Here is a 15,806-nt window from a genome sequence, read left to right as displayed (position 1 = left end):
TAGAAGACCTGGGAGCTCATTTTGTAATTTTCACTGGAGCAGAACATCTCTGACGTCAACGTGTAAACACCTGAAATGAATAGTTGCCAGCCATGACGAAAGCTGTGGGGGCCCTGAATCAGCTCTTTCAGTGTGTTTCACTCCCCGACTGCACATGACAGTGCAGTATGGATGCCACACAGCAGGTACAGAAGCTGTCAGAAATACCAAAGGATGTTGATGTCGATCATCTTACAGGGAAAGTTTGGAGAAAGCCCAAACAAGAGGTGGATGACAAAAAAAGAAGAAACCAATTGACCCACCCAAAGAGTCCCTGACCGGAGCTCATAGCTACAGCTAGCCAAAAGATAGGCCTCTGAACACAGAGCTATAACCCACTGCCTCATGGCCCTCTGTGATGTCTCCCGTCGCAGGCTGGTGCATTAAAAGCCCTTATTCCAGTAAGCCAGGGGGTGTTTCCCTTCATCTCTTAGCTTTTGTATATTTAAAACTTTGGTCCTCTCTAGGTTATTTCATAATGTTGCTGAAGAAATTCAACTTAGCTTTTTTTTATCCTTCAGAATCAGGAGACTTGGTAATCTTACTAAAAACAGATTAAAATAAAAAGGCACAGGATACCCCATGCATCAGCATTTGCAGCAGATTATTGGGGTACCCCATTTGCAGAGCCCTCAATGGTCAGCAGCCACAGAAGCAACTCAAAGATAAGCTACATCAAATACCATGCCAGCAGCGCTTTGTGGCTGACAGCTCACAAATGTGGAACCTTAAAGCTTTGCCAAAGACAAACAAGTTTTAATACAACATGCTTATGTTTCCCCAGAAAAGTGAGGAAACGATATTGCCACTCATGTTGGTGTTCAAATTGCTGACAGTGGAAACCTCTCAGAAGTGGTGAGGGGAACGAACTCTCAGAGGCAGTTAGAGAACTGAGCAAAATTACAGCTGGGGTGTGGATGTGTGAGTGTGTGTATATGCGGTTCACACTGCTTTGGGGAAAAAGCATTTTGACCTAGTGTGTAACTTTAAGGTAAGCTGTACACCCTATTATCTCAAACCTTTATCCTGAAAGTAAGCCTCACATTTTATCTCATGGTCCCAAATCATAAGGACCTTGACACTTTAAGGAGTGGACCAAGGGTAGATTATGCAATAAAATTTTAAACCACGGCAGCTTGATCCCCTTTAGTTACACTAAGGGCTCACAGGTAATCATAATACATTTACTATATCTGTATCTTTAAATTGCAAAGTGTACACTGGAGAGAACTCGGGAACATGTAGCCATATCGAGTTCTCGTGAATCTCAGATAATGACTGTGAAGAGAAATAGCAGAAGTTAGAAGTGCACTAAGGGTGTCACATTGCCAAGTGAAATAAGCTTCTGGAATATTCATGCAGGGAGCCCAATTTCTCACTAGCTAGCTCCCAGCTGTCATGCTAGAGGAAACTAAGGCTAGACAATGAGAAGCAATCCCAGATTCATTGCTGCTGGGGTTTGCTTCTTGGTCCTGTGATTATGTATCTGTTAGGAAAACATGATTGGAAATGAAAGAGTATGTGCGGGTGGGCTAGGATGGTCAAAAAATGCACCAACCTAGTTTTGTGTGGGTGGCAGGGGTGGGAACAGAGTCAGAGAGTCAAAAACTAGAAAAGTCACTGGGCATTCATGTAGTCCTCCAAGAAAAGACATATTTAATTCATCTACCGAGAATTATTAGTCCTCCTCTTCTTAGCACCCTGACATGCAGGCTACTGTGTAGGACCCCAAGTCCTCCATTTTCCTTCTAAAATTTAAACGTAGTCTCTTTAGCAGTATAAATGCTTTCTCAAAAAATAATCAGTGACAAGATACCTATCGATATTTCTTTTCACACCTAAAATCCATCAGCATGCCCTCACAGGGTTATTTCCCAACTTATATTTTCCCAAATTCTAATTTCTGAATCACCCCACTTCCCTCTATGTAAGTCCTTTATTATGATCCATGATGGTTCTGACCTGGAAAATAATGGTGACCATTTCTGCATCCATGAAATAAAGGGAAATCATGAGGAGTCTGCTTTGTCAATCTTCCAGTGCACCTGTCAATTCCCCTCCACACTGAAACCATTCCTAATGCCTGCGACAACTCAGTAGTGAGCAGGTAACAATTCCCATCTCTTCTGACACCTCTACCTACTAAAAAAGCAATACTAATGCCAGAAACAAAATTTAGTCTAGAGGGTGCTCCATCTGAGGGAGAGGCTAATGTTACCTGACTACAGGTATAGCACTGGTTCTACCAGCCTTTTGGAGAATGGTTCTTTACTGTGTACACATTTGGTTTGTGGTCCACAGTGGTCACTAAACTTCATTCTGCTTTCGTATTCCCACTTGTCAAAAATCAAACAAAGCTGCCATTGTTTCACTGAGCATTTATTAATGATTTCTGCCTGAGAAAGAGTGCTAGGGTTGCTATCATGGTCCAAATTCAAGGGCTCACCTGCACATAATTGTATGCAACATCTGCACCTTTGTTTGTTTGTGTGTGTGTGTGTGTGTGTGTGTGTGTGTGTGTATACAAGTTACTCTCAATTTTGTGAAACATACCCAGAACCGTGTGGGTTCTTATTCTTTATCTCAGTATCTTGTGTGTCCAAGATCCTTGTCATACAGCACATATTACCAGAGCTACATAATGTTGCAGGTGGTAAATCTCTGTCACTGAAAATGTCTATAGAGGACATCACCTAGCATGTAATTCTTCCTGGGGTGCTTTTTTGAATCATCACGATTTTTCTAGCATGAGGGTAAATCTCTTTAAGCTAAAAAGCATTTTTGCAAAGAGATGGATATTTGTAATGTTGAAGACTGTATACGTGTGTGTGTGTGTGTGTGTGTGTGTGTGTGTGTGTGTATACATACACAGGGAGACTCCAGAGGAAAGAATAGGAAGAATGAGATTATAGATTGAAGCAGTACTCTTAGGCTTTGATTGCCCAGCTGTAAGGAATGCAGAGAACACGATTCACAGAGGGAAGAACAGTCAGTGAACCCTGTGCAAATAGGCCCTGCTGGCTTGTGTACTCACAGGATGGAATGGGCTTCAACTGGAGAAAAATCCAGAAGTATATAACATAAAAACCCACCCAGAAGAGTAAGAAGTACCTTGAGAAACTGAGGATAAAGACAGTGGATGTCCTGGTTAAAGGACATGTTGTTTGCATGATATGGACACCAACTATCCTGTATAACTCTGCCTTTTTGCTACAAGGTATGAATTATTATTGTGTTAAAAAGACAAGAAGTAACTGCACATGGGATACACTTAACGTTCTTTCTTGGACACCTGAGCATTTGTTTCAAGGAGGGTGCACAAAGACCCTCCTTTCCTGGACCCAAAGAAAGGAGATATTGGGCCCAGTGCAAAGGGCCTGGGTTTGAATCTCCACTCAGGGCTCATTACTGAATCTCATCTGCAAAGCAAGGATAGCAATTGTACCTGCCTGGCAGCATTGCAATGAGCACCAAAGATGACTTTGATAAAGCCCCCAACACAAAGTAGTCAGTAGCAACTCCTCTGAAAATTCAAAGAGGACTTCAAGTTAGAGGACTAGCTGCCAATCACCACAACTTCCTTACTGAAATTTGACTGCTTCAACTTCTTAATATCCTAAAAAAGGATAAACAACAACAGACCCTCTTATTGCTGACACACTGCAACTGACATTCCTAAAATAACTCAAGATGATTCTACCTGCAGACAAGACAGTTCTACCAGAGATGAGCAGTTTAACCAATCCCTTTGTTAAACTTCAAAATTCACACGATATTCCAGGTATTCTAACAAATGTACTGTGAGATCGCTAAAATTAAAGCCATTTAAAAGTGCACTTAGTGTCTTATGTACACAGAAACAGCTGCTTTTCTCCTAAAGATACTTATTTTTCCTGCGCTTTATCTCTTTACTGCTGGGAATTTCTGAGCTTACCAAAGTAAACTTGACTTTACTTATCAGAGCGAGCTCAGAAAGCCCTAGGAGAAGGAAAGACCCAAACACCAGAGATGCCACGTTCAGAGGAGCCCAGAGACAGCCTAATGCCATCCATTCCCAGATGCCACAGGATCAGTAGGCAGGCTCAGCTTTTAGAACATAAATGGGTTGACAGAATTCTGCATGGCTGCCAACCCCAGCCATTGCCTGGAATTTGATGGCAAGTCAGACATGCTGGGGCTCTAAGAGGTTTCTGAGATCCTAACACTGAGCAGAGATATAAAGAGAATATCCTCAACAAAATGCTACCTCGTTCTGAACTGCTCAAGGAAAATTCTTTACCCCAAATGAGATTAAGGGCCCAGTGCTGATAAGGGCCGGTGACATCCATTTCAATGCCATCCAACGCAACATGGCATTTTATTTCACGCAAACTGGAGTCACAACAGAATGCTTAGGAAAATCCAACACAGGCTGATTTTTTTCTTTATACTCCATGTAAAGAAAGACTAGCCAAGCAAATTAAATATGCAATGGACATGATAGGGAGTATACTCAAATGGACTTCAAGGTTTCGACAGCTGCAAACAGATGCTGAGGGCTACACATCGTGCACAGAACACACTGCACACGCATGGGGCAGGGGCTGCAAAGCTGAATGTGATCAGGTCATTTTACTTGCCACCCTCAAGTCCAATATTCAAGGTCACTAGGCTCCTGTATGCTGCTCCTTTTTCTGTTCCTTGAACTAGCCTCTCTCATTCCCATCTCAAGGTCTTTGGACCTGGTCCTCAATATGCCTAGAACATTCCATCCTCAAATCTTTACGGTGTGCAGAGACATATGCTATAATCCCAGTGGCTTGGGAAGCTGAGGCAGAAGGATGGCAAATTCAAAGCCAGCCTCAGCAATTTAGCAGGCCCTGAGCAACTTATCGAGACCCTGTCTCAAAATACAAAATAAAAAGTGCTGGGAAATGTGGCTCAGTGGTTAAGTGCCCCTGGGTTCAATCCCTGGTATCAAGAAAAAGAAAATTCACAGGGTCATCTCCTCCTTATTATTTAGTTCTCTGTCTCCACTCAAAGCTAACCCCTTAAAGTTCAAGCCTTCTCCACTGTCTAGTCATTTTCAACCACGTCCCCATTGGATTGTCCTTCAAACACCTTATGCTCCATGGAATTCCAGAAAGCTGCCTTTAAGTACATATTTAACAATGGAAAGCCTCCAAGAGACTTTCGAGGTCTGTGAGCACTGACCCGGTCTGTCCCATCACCACTGTGGCCCCCAGTGTAAGGAACAGAACTTGGAAATTAGAAGATTCCCAACAAATATTTTTTATACTTCTTAAACTTTATATTTCATTTTTTCCTAGTTTAACCTAGCTACCTTCCATTCCATTTTACTTATTCCAAATGAAAAACTTTCAAACCCTAGATAAATATAATTTAAAAAGTCAATAGTGCTGCTGATAATTTTACATCCTTAGCATCACTGTGAAGCAGAGAATATTCTGGAAAAGTCTCAGTCTCCAGCCTAAGATGGAGAAAGAAGCTAAATGGTAACATGGATTCACCTACAGAATCCTCCAGCATCTCTGGTCTATTTGAGCCTTTGTTCACTGCACAGATGGTTAGGAAATCTCAGCCTTCACTCGACAACAGAGCTCTCCTGGAACTCCCTCTGAGGATGCACCCTGCCTTCTATCACATTCCATGCTAGCCAACCTTGCTCCATGATGCCAAAAACTCCAAGGCACCTTAACATCCTGGAAACAAAAGACTGACATTCTGAAAATATGCTCTCCATAATGATGAAAGTATGTCACACATGAGTGATCAACCTGAATCCAGAGAACTTCCTTGGAAATGGGACCCAGCATCCAAAAGAGACAAAGCAAAGGAAGAATTCAGAGAATTCATGCAATGCCTGTGTTATGTTACCAACTACCAAATGACAAGTCTGGAACTCCCCCACCCCTTCAAGAAGGAGCTAAAAACATCTTTCGCCTTTTAGTTTCATTTTGTTGTACATTTAAAGATAAGGACCATGTTAAAGAAAGAAATGAGATAAAGTCCTGTGCATGGATTCACTCATAGCACCCAGAAATAACCTCTGTTTTTTGTATACACTTATAACTCTATGTGTGTGTGTGTGTGTGTGTGTGTGTGTGTGTGTGAGGGGGGGGGAGGATGTGGAGGGATGTATGTGGACATGTGCATTCGTTTGGAAAATTGAAAAAGTTGAGGCAGGCCCTGTCTCGTTGGGAGGCTCTCCAAGAGCTGGAACGTTCTGAGTAGGTAATACTCCATGTTGTAAAGTGCTCATGCAGCAGGACGGAGGAAAAGGCATCGCCTGGCCACCGGCTGTTACTGACTCGGGGAAAATGAAAACACAGCAGCTCTGCACCTGTTCACCTGATGGTGAAGGAAGGAAAAGCCATTACCAAGTGACAGGAGACAAAAAACCAAAATCCACTTCAGCAACTCATCCCACTGCTGGTGATTAATCTCACACTCCCACAGCCTGATGCACATTAACCAGATAATTAATAATTTCTTTAGGGATTCCGGCTCGGCAACTGTTTTATCAACCTGCACAGCATTAGGAGGGAGAGGCTGCATTTGTGATCAAACGTCTGGAACCAGAAAAGGACTGTAAAGGAACACAGAGGGCTTTGCAGCAATTTGTGAGCCTGTTTGAAAATGAACAGGTATGATGATGTGAGCAATCCAGTCTAAATTTTTTTACCACTTCTGTTGGCCAAGGAATAGCCCCTTCCTTCAAGCCCTTGGAACCTGCCACTAGTAGAAGACCCCTTTGTACTGGGACATCTCGCAGACTTAAGACTCACATGTGGTTCATACAATACAGGACACATCAGACAAATCTAAACTCTGGGAATGCATCTTTTTAAATTGTGCATAACCTGAAAGCCTTCAAATCTAAAGTTACAAAGAAGCATTTAATCAGAACCATGGCAATTGGCACAGTTCTTGTTCTTGCTGGGTCTCATTCACATCCACCTAAAGGGAAAAGGGGTACAAAGAATGAAGATCCACCCTTTCTGAGTCTCCTGTGCCAATTCATCCTTCTTTTCTCATGTTGAAACCTATTCCACAGGGAAAAGCCCAAACCTCTTTTTTTTAATATGTATTTTTATTAAGATCTTAAGACTCTGAATAAAATCCCAAGGAGAATAGTAAATCATAAGAAATGCTATTAAAAAGGTTCACCATTAAAATTCCAACTTACTCAAGTTCTCTCCTAATGAGAAAAACACTGCATTGAACATATTATTATACATTTCTCTCAACTCTATCCAGAATGCTATTTGGATGGAAAAGAAACAAGAGTAATCCATCCTAGTCAGAAATCACAGTGGACTTGCAGGCAGAAAACCAGGGTTGAGGCCTGACGCAGTCACATTGTGTTTTGGTTTTATACCCTCCAGCTGTCCTGAGGGATGCTGTAATAGGCAGCCAAACAACACTCCTTGTGAGGTTTGCCATGGGAATGTTAATCAGGACGGATGGAAATCACAGAGTGTGACCATTACGTGGGCCCCAAGCACTCATTTCCCTCAGACTTCAGGGCTAGTCTAGCCTGGCTTCTCCTAAACGTAGATTATACACAAGGCAAAACTAGGGCTGAGAGTGTCTGGGCAGAGGGCAGGAAACTGAAAGCAAAATCGAATGTCTGTTTTTAGCAAATTTATGGAATCATAATGTGGGTATCTCTTCCTTCCCTCATAAACACCCCAACTTAATATTGATAGACACCTTGGGATTTTTCACCCTGATTTTCACAGGTATATGGATTGAACTGCATGTCTTTATGAGAGTCCCCTCAGATCATCTTGAAATGAAGGAAGATGAAATGAATTAAAGAGAAAGAGAGAGGCAAGGAGAGAGAGGGAGTCAAGAAATACAAACTAAAATCTTGGGCAAAACACAGGACTACATAGCTGAATCATTAAAGCTGGAATGATTTGGAATTTACCTAATCATGTTGGAATCATGTTGGGTTGCACCCTTGGGTGCAAAGCCATATGCTTTGGGGATAATCACCACCACCATCCCCCCCAAAATGGGGCTTCTCCAGTGGTTTAGAAGTGTTTTAGGTTTTACCCTGATTTGGATTTGAGAAATAACTTTTTTTTTTTTTTACTAAAACATACATCATGGAGTACAGTGCAGATTTTACATGCATACTAAAGAGGAGGCAGAGAGTTAAAGAAAAAACAAATGTTTTGATTACTACTGGTTACTTGAGGCCATAGCCTCACAAATCACAATATGATTTTCTTTTTTAAATATTTTTTAGTTGAAGATGGACACAATATCTTAATTTATTTTTATGTGGTGCTCAGGATTGAACCCAGTGCCTCACATGTGCGGGGCAAGTGCTCTACCACTGAGCTACAGCCGCAGCCCACACATACGAGTTTCTTGACTGGTGCTTTTGAAATACTTGGGTGGAAATTTTGAGAAATATTCAGTTAGAACCCAAGGAAAATGAGGTCCAATGGTGTTGAGCCTTAGGTCCTCATGTATAAAATCAGGATAATAAAAAATATTTCATCAGCAACCATGAAGATTCAGTAAGATAAATGTACAAGTGAATAGTAATACAATATAATGCAGTGATAGTTATAAAATCTCAATCAGGAACACATGTGATCCAGATTCAGAGTTTTCACCAATAACTGTGCAGTCCTCCTCTGTATAAGAAAGTAAATGTACAGAAGGCTTGGGGTGGCATGAGTTATATAAGCATAACACCATGGACAGTACTTATTTCCCACTGGGCAAAACTAGACTGAAAAAAACCCCAAACTAGAAATATCTGCATTTTCCTCCTTGAACCAAAAAGGCCTTATTGCAGGGCATAGTGGCTCAAATCTGCAATCCCTGTGGCTCAGGAGGCTAAGGCAGAAGGATTGCACGTTTAAAGCCAGCCTCAGCAATTTAGCAAGGCCCTAAGCAATTTAGGGAGAACCTGTCTCAAAATTAAACAAACAAACAAAAAAAGAGGGCTGGGGAGGTGACTCAGTGGTTAAGCACCCTGAGTTCAAGCCTGGTATTTAAAAAAAAAAAAAAAAAAAAGCCCTTGTCAAGTTGTTTACCTCCTAGAACCACACACAGTATTAGATACCCAACGTATTAGGTACTCAAAGGGTATTAGAAGAACAACAAGTGTTAGTTGAACTCAGAGCTAGATATAGGTGTGATTAAACCTAAAATCACTCAAGTATTACAGGTCGTTTAAAAAATAAAGCTATCATGCCAGGTACAATAGTACATGCCTATAATCAAAACTGAGGCAGTAGGAACACAAGTTTGAGGCCAGCCTGACCTCTGTAGTAAGACCCTGTCTCAAAACAAGGAGGACTGTTCATGTAGCTCAGTAGCAGAGCACCTGCCTAGCATGTGTGAGACCCTGGGTTCAATCCACAACACTACAAAAGACAAAAGAGCGAGAGCGAGTGAGCAAGTGAGCAAGTGAGAGAGAGAGAGAGAGAGAGAGAGAGAAACACTACCACCATCAACACCAACAAGACAAACATAGGAACAAAACCAAAAAATATCAGAAACATGGAATTAGTGTTAGAAGACCTGGCTTAACTCCCTGATTTTTTTTTAAGCTATATAAACTTAAAGGTATAATCTCACTCATAGTATATTTACTCATTGAAATAAATAGAATAATAATGCTAACCTCAAGTGTTGTTGTGAGAAATAAGTTAAAATAAATTGAAGTGTTTAAATTACAAAATGCTAACAAATATTAGCTACTATTACTATATTATTGCATGGAAATACAAAGGCTCTACGCGCACACGCGCGCGCGCACGCACATACACACACACACACACACACACACACACACACACACATTGTAGGTTTTTCCCTCTTTCCCACATGGCTTGATTCCAAAGCAAACTAAACCAAGATCCTCACAAACTAGAAACAGTATTTTAAAATAACTGCACACCATCTCAGCCACTAATTATTTTTAGGATTTTACTATATGCGGCTAATTGAAAATGTTCAGTCCTTTCCATTCATTAGTTTTATTACAAGCACTCCAATGAATTAAAGAAAAATCCGTCATCACTACCTTCCTTGAAACTTTCACTATATTGTCTCGAAGGTTTTGACCTTACAAAAGCAATTCACATCAATTCAGCACAAGTCACAGCACTGGACAGAGGATAAAAATTTGGCGTTTCTAATAACTAGAACACTATTGAGTATGTTTGACAGAAGACTATTATACTCTTGATGTCAGGAAATGGGACAGACAATGCTTTCCTTGTTGCAGTGAGGTCAATTAGACATTACTGACTATATATATGGAGACTCCATTGGCCTGGAGCACACAAAATGCATAAGATGAAGAACTCCTTAACAGGATTGTGGATCGTTACTTTACTAAAAACATACCTACACACTTTGATATGAACTGAGTCCTGAAAAAATGAAGAACAAAGATCATTACTAAGAAAACGGTGAGGACTACAGGTAAATACTAAATATCCACATTGAGAAAAATGGTAGCTCTAAATATCTGTTGCTTTTATTAGTGGCAACCATCTATTCAATGATTTTCACATATAAGGTACTTTCCACACATGTATTTGGCATTGATTTCATCAATATACATAAATTATCTAATGGGTCTTTTAATTGTCATTTTATAGTTGCAAAACACAAAACAGGTTTGAAAAAAGTAAACTGCAGTTGAAAATTTGGTCCACATAAAAATCTCACAAAAATCTGCAAGTGGATGTTTCTAGCAGCTTTATTCAGAATTTCTCAAATTTGGAGGCAATCAAGATGTCCTTCAGGAGGTGAATGGATAAATAAACTTTGGTACATCCATAGGATAGACTGTATAACTCAGTGCTAAAAAAGATATGAGCTATCAAGCCACGTAAAGACATAGAGGAACCTGAAATGCCCATGATTCAGTGAAAGAAATCGATCTGAAATAGCCACACACTATCTAATACCAACTATATGACATTTTGGAGGAGGTAATACTATGGAGACACCAGAAAGATCAGTGGTTGCCACGGGGAAGAGGTATGATGAATAGATGGAGAATAGAAAAACTTTAGGGTAGTGAAACCATTTACATAAAATTATTCTGTATAATATTAAAATGATAGATAAATGTCATTACACACTTTCCCAGACCCATAGAATACACAACACTAAGAGTGAACCCTATTGTAAACTATGGATCTGGGTGATAATGATATGACAATGTAGGATCATCAATTGTAACAAATGTACCCATCTGGAGGGAGATCATGCTCATGGGGGGCTTGCATGTATGGGGGAAGTGTGCTCATGGGAACTTTCTGGGCATTCCACTCACTATTCAAATTTTTGCGAGGAATCTAAAATCTCTCTAAGAAATAAAGTATATTTTAAAAAATAGGAGCAAGCACTAATAGAGAAGAGCTCTTGTCCAGAATATTCAAGGCTCTGAATTTGATCCCTAGCACTGCCTAAAATAAAATTAAATACACAAATAAAAGCAAAAAATTAAGAGAAGCCCAAAAAGAACTGGCATTTGTTCAAACTTTTACTCTCATTTACATGGGGCAGAAGCAGGATTCAATTTTAAGACTCTGCAATATCAAAGTCTACTTTTGCCTGAACTTGCTTATAGTTTTTTTCATAATTAGAGGATACACATATGTTTTCATTTTACTTGTATCTCTCCAAAAACACATTTGTAATTTTATTCCTGCTGGTAAATGATATATAATTACATCCTATTAAATAATCACCTACAATATATGTTCAGTCTATACTACTAACGATTCTATAGAAATCATTTAAAAATTATGATGTGTGCCCATTGGGTACTACATATACATATCTATCTCTTTCCAGTGATGTCAAAGGAAAAAAAATATATAGATTACTATATTTAACATTTAGGATTTTTAAAATGTTTCGCTACTGCTTCACATTATCAGTGGAACTGATGCCCTGATGCTGACCTTGTTCCAAGCTTTCTTGCTCTGTGGCCCTTGATGATCTCTCTAGCATGCTGAGCCTGTTTCTTATTTCTAAGTTAAGAATAAAAACATCTTCCTTGTCTACCTCGAAAGGCAGTTATGAATATCAAATGATATAATGCATGTGATAAATGCTTTACAATGTATAAAACTCTATATGCTGTAAGTCATTGTTATTAGTGATAATTATAAGCCTCGTGGAAGCCTAAGAAATTAACTATCATTATAATTAAAGCAGGAGTTGCACCATTTTTACACTTCTATGACTTTGAAAGATCTTCATTTGTATCCTTAGGAATTAGGGAGTGGAGAAAAATAATCAATGCATTCCATTTCTATACTAATCAGAGCAAACAACAAACAGAAATGATAACGTGGAAAGTAACAGAAAAGTTTATTCCAATAGGCTGTGGACAAGAAAAACCCATTTCAAGTTCCTAAAGATCCTATCAATGCCCCCATTTTTTTTTTAACATCATATGGTCTTCCTGTGTTGCTGTGCCATGAGCTCTGCTACCATCAGAGGATAAAGAGAATTTGTTGGCAGGCTAAAGCTTGAGTTCTAATCTCAGCTCTCACATGGGGGATTAATAAACAAATATTTGTAATGTTTTCTGAAGAGGAAAATTTTGGCTTTTTTTATTAGTATTAGCAGCATACCCATGTGTGTACTTGGCCCCCATATTGAAGTGCATATTTAATATTGATTATTATATGAGCTTCATTACACAAACAAAATAAAATGTTTCTTATAAAAATGCTCACTCATTCCCCCCTGTAATTTAAACACATTGCTAGAAGGTCATTTTGCAAACCATTAGTGGCCCCGCAATTTTCAAAAACTTTCGGCTTTTCTCAGAAGGAGCACTCAGGTAAAATGTTTTAGTATGAAAAAAGGGCTCTGACCATGTAAACGCACCTAATTGTCAACTGAAATTACTAAAGAACAGAATAGAACAATTTCCAAAAGGGCTCGCTTAACCAGCAGTGCAGAGTTTGCTCTTGGGCACATTATCCCTGATTCCTCCTCTGCCAAGCCAAGAGGGTGCCTGGTGCTGATGTTTCTGCTAATCTAGGGAACAGAATGGCCTTGGTGGCCATATGCAAGCCACCATCTCTTAGGCTCTACTGCAGCCCATAGGGCAATGTCACCAGAACCAATAGGCAGGTGACAGGCAGCACATCCTTTGCCGGCTTCCTTACCCTATCCAACAGTCCTGGGCTCTCGGACAGGAAGGATTTATTTTCAAAGTACTGTTTCCCAGTCCTTTATTCAAAACTCCAAATGTAAGCTGGAGAAACTAGAGGGAGAATAAGCACCAGTCACCAGGGTATGCAAATGTAAGTACACTATTTCCAAGTTCCTCCCTCCAGCACTCAGCAAACATGGAATTTCCTCCATTGACTTGGTTTCTCTGGGTGTGGCAGACACATCTCTTCACATCAGGGCTCCTCTGTGGGTGCTATTTACCCAGGAAGCTCTGGGACACCATATTGCTGGGCAGGTTGGAGAAGATGAAGCAGCAAGGTCACCTCCATTCCACTTCTGCAAAGATGCACCCCTTGGTTGTCTCAAAGATGCCACTATTTAGGACACCATCAAGAGAAACAACCACATATTTCACAACCCTTAAGGAGGCTTCCAATGGGGAGCAGAGCAAGGAGAGAGAACAGAAATATTGTAAGTGTCCTCTTTCAGCATGCAGATTGCATTCACATAGAAGTAAATCAATCTACCATACAACCCCAAATGATCAATCAAACTTTAAAAAAAAAAAAAGACTGGGCTCAGTGGCACATAGCTGTAATCCCAGCAACTTGAAAGGCTGAAGCAGGAGGATCCATGTTCAAGACCAGCCTCTGTAACTTAGTGAGACCCTCCTAAGCAACTTAGTGAGACCCTGTCTCAAAATAAAATAAATAACTAAAATAAAACAGGCTGGGGATGTGACTCAGTGGGTGAAATGTCCCTGGGATAAATTTCTGGTACCAAAAGAAAAACAAACAAAAACCATTGAAATGTGCACTTGATTACAAAAAGAAAGGTTAACTGTTGTTATGGTACTGCATACACAGTGTGCCAGGGGAGATCCACCTGGAGATGGTTTGCAAAAGGGAATTAGAAAGAGAACACTGTCAAATCATACCCTTATAATGCTGAGAAAAGACTTCCAGTGATGGCTACGTTGGCAAATCGGGAGCTTCCTGCTCACACCAGAAGCGCTGATGGTATGCATTTCCTCTTTTCATACACTTGACCATTGCCAGCTTCCAAAGGAAACAGCCAGTGACAGTCCCCTCATTGATATGCAGTGTGACCATCCACATCCAAACCCTAGGCAACCCTGTGAACTATCGCCAGGGGAAGAAGACAGCTACTTGCTTTTATATCATATTTTTAAGAACTTTTAGTCATCTGCAGTTCTTTCTCTACCACTGTGTACGTGTGTGTGTGTGTATGTGTGCACATGCCTGCGCCCACCCACCTTCCTCTCCCTTTTGCCTCCACTCAAGTATTAACCTTTGATGTAACATTCGCGCCCCTCATCAGGATGGAAAGAATGAGCTTCAGAGAAGCAATTGAGTTGAGAGAATAAAAAAGATGACATCACTTCAAACGTGGAATTGCCAGAAAATGATCTTTTCAAGTGCTCCCCTGTGTTATCAACCAGGGACCCTCAACTCTCCCTGACCGCTGCACGCTGTCCCTGCTTCATACCTTTTGATCACCGTTTGTCTCATGTCACTGTTCATCACACCCCCTCCCCGTGTGTGTGTGTGTGTGTGTGTGTGTGTGTGTGTGTTGTACCTGTGTACTTTTTAAAGCTCCTCTTGGTGTTGAGTTTGAAAACTCCAAGGTGAAAGGCAGAAATTCATCATCATCAGTTATAAGTTTCATAATTCCAAATAGTCGATACAAACATTTCCAAGGAATTTGTCCAGCAAGAGGATCCAGAATGAGAATTGCTGGACACCTGGCTCATGTTCTTTCTGGTACACACACATGAGTTAGCAGCAGCAAGAAGGTCCTGGGAAGGATTCCACCACTGCTGTTTTTCCTCTCTTGTTCTAAAGTACAAAAAAAAAAAAAAAAAAAAGTGCCCTCTAACTTTTTCACAATTCATTCATGTCAGGTGCAGAAGGGTCCACATACCACTGGATTGTAGCCTCCCCTCTCCACCCGCATCTCATGAGCAAACAGGAAAATAACTCACATGAGAGTCAGAGTGAGCCGGACATGAGAGTCAGAGTGAGCCGAGTTCAAATTCACTATCTTGGTCTTTTGCTGTGTAACTAACCATTCCAAATTCCTTAGCTATAACCTACCATTGTGTTGTTTTCACAACACTACAGTTTGGGCTGGGCTCAGCTGGACTTTCTTCTTGCTGATCTCACTGATGCAGTTTCCCTATGGCTACATTCAGTTCACTTACTGGCCAGGGTCTGGGCTCCCCTGGGATGCTGGGCTGTCTAGATTTCTTACTCTTTCTTTCTCACTTTACTGTAGCCTCAGGGTCTCTCCCCTCCCTAAGTCCTTCTACATGGTCTCTCCATCGAGGTAACTAGATTTCCTTACAGTTGACCCGTGGCTTTCAATACTACAAACATTAAAACTGCTAGGCTTGCTTATCACTATGGTCTGGAAATAGAACAAATTCATTTCTGCCACAGTCTGTTGGTTACAGGGAATCTTGGAGAAGCTCAACTTAAGGGGCAGTAACTACACACTAGAGTGACTATACTGAGTGCCACCAACGCAGCTGACTACATCACCACTTAACCAGTCGCAGT

General features: G+C 40.6%; 1 protein-coding gene across 7 annotated transcripts in view; it reads right to left on the bottom strand.

Moving 5' to 3' along the window:
• The window catches only part of Esrrg (estrogen related receptor gamma), a 593,548-nt gene that overhangs the window by 382,612 nt on the left and 195,130 nt on the right, over positions 1 to 15,806 (bottom strand). Inside the window, exon 3 of one of the 7 annotated variants that reach the window (XM_077802283.1) lies at positions 14,824 to 15,083. The exons of the other annotated variants lie outside the window; for them this stretch is intronic. The gene's annotated coding sequence lies outside the window, so the exon portion shown is untranslated. The remainder of the gene's footprint in view (positions 1 to 14,823; positions 15,084 to 15,806) is intronic. 7 annotated transcript variants of the gene reach the window in all.

The sequence above is a fragment of the Urocitellus parryii genome, chromosome 9, assembly GCF_045843805.1.
Source record: "Urocitellus parryii isolate mUroPar1 chromosome 9, mUroPar1.hap1, whole genome shotgun sequence".
Taxonomy (NCBI): Eukaryota; Metazoa; Chordata; class Mammalia; order Rodentia; family Sciuridae; genus Urocitellus; species Urocitellus parryii.
The sequence above is the reverse complement of the archived record's forward strand: the minus strand, read 5'-3'. Positions and strand labels throughout refer to the sequence as shown.